The sequence below is a fragment of the Chrysochloris asiatica genome, unplaced genomic scaffold (assembly GCF_000296735.1).
Source record: "Chrysochloris asiatica unplaced genomic scaffold, ChrAsi1.0 scaffold00145, whole genome shotgun sequence".
In the NCBI taxonomy this organism is placed as follows: domain Eukaryota; kingdom Metazoa; phylum Chordata; class Mammalia; order Afrosoricida; family Chrysochloridae; genus Chrysochloris; species Chrysochloris asiatica.
In genome coordinates, this window is record NW_006408663.1 from 7,603,165 (window position 1) to 7,605,199 (window position 2,035).

Consider the following 2,035-nt stretch of genomic DNA (forward strand, 5'->3'; position numbering starts at 1 on the left):
AGATCTGTGTTGGAAGAAGTGCATCCAGAGTGTTTCTTGGAGGCCAGGATGGCCAAACTTCCTCTCTCACACTTCAGTCATATTATCAGGAGGGATCAGTCGCTGGAAAAGGATATCATGTTTGGTAAGGTGGAGGGTCTGAGACAAAGAGGAAGACCCCCAGTGAGATGAATTGGCAAAGAGGCAGTATCAGTGGACTCAAGCATGTCATCAATTGTAAGGTTGGCCCAGGACCAGGCAGTGTTCTGTTCTGTTGTGCATAGGGTCGCATGAGTAGGTACCAACTCAATGGCACCTAGCAACAACAAATATTAATCCAGTATACATTCCATATCAAAATCACTAATTTATTTACATATAAAAAGTTAATTTTGCCATATTCAAGAACACTATGAATTAAGATGGGAGTGATGTGGGTCTGTAGGATAAACACTGTACTTCCAATAACAAAGTCAGAGGTTCAAATTTCCCAGCTACTTAGAGGAAGAAAGATGAGGATTTCTGCTCCTGTTACAAAGATTTGCAGCCTTGGAATTCCTATACAGGGTCATTATGAAGCATAACTGGCTCTAAATCATTTAATAACAACGCCAAAAAGGATTATAATGTGTACATCTGTGGTGCTCTATTATTCTGTTTACCCTACTACACAAATAAAAAAGAAAGAACATGTCTTTCAACACAGAAAGTTTCTTTTTACTATTTATAATCGTTCTTCAACAACTCCAGTTCTGAATAACCACTGATATTTTTCTATCACCTTATGCAACATTTTCCTCTTATATAGACTCATACGTTGTTGTTGTTATGTGCCGTCGAGTCGGTTCCGACCCATAGCGACCCTGTACAGGGTTTCTGAGGCTGTAAATCTTTACTGGAGCAGAAAGCCTCATCTTTCTCCCACGGAGCGGCTGGTAGTTTCAAATTGCTGGCCTTAAAGTTCGCAGCCCGATTCGTAACCACTACGCCACCAGAGCTCCTTATAGAATCATATATACAGTCATATAGTATATGCTTTTTATATGTGTTGTTGTTGTTATGTGCCATGGAGTCGGTTCCGACTCATAGTGATCCCGTACAGGGTTTCCGAGGCTGTAAATCTTTACGGGAGCAGAAAGCCTCGTCTTTCTCCCACGGAACAGCTGATAGTTTCGAATTGCTGACCTTAAGGTTCGCAGCCCGATTGGTAAACACATCTTTACTGGAGCAGAAAGCCTCGTATTTCTCATGCGGAACAGCTGGTAGTTTTGAACTGCTGACCCTGAGGTTCACAGCCCGATTAGTAACCATTAAGCTATCAGAGTAGCCTCTTATAAATAGTACATCGTTCTTGAAGGTCATGGACAATTTTGTGCATATCATCAATTTCATAATCTTTATTACTTAGTAGTTTTTATTATTCCATTTTATGAATATATCATATTTTTTCTATTAATATATTGATATATGGGTTAAGTTTGTGACTAGTATGAACATAATTTCTGTAAGAGTGTATGTGCAAGTATAGTTGTGGACATATTTTCATAGACTGTGTAAATACTTTGGAGCAGAATTTTTAGGTAATGATTTAGATATATATTTAACTGTACAAGAACCTGTGAAAGGTTTTGTTGAGTGATTTTATATTTGTTATTTCTGACAGCAATATGTGTGACAATCTTACTATATCAACTTTCACTCTGTATACTTAACCAATCAAATGAGTTGAATTGGAAGTTCATTGTGCTTTTAATTTCTAGTTCCTAATAGCTAATGCTTTGGGGCTTCTTTTCAATAATTCTTGCTTGTTCTGCTTACTGTAGTTACTTTTTTGAAACTCCAATCAAGTCTTTTGCCATGCTTTTAATTAGATTGTTTTTCTTACTACAGAATTGTTTCACAGACAATTGCTTTCATTGATATGTATCATTTATCTTTTAAGAAATTGAGAAAAGGAGAAAAACTACATTTTTATTATAGATTCAACTATCCATCCTGTACCTGTACTCTTAATTAGCCTAACAAACTTCTTTTATTTTTTCTTCAATTATAGGTC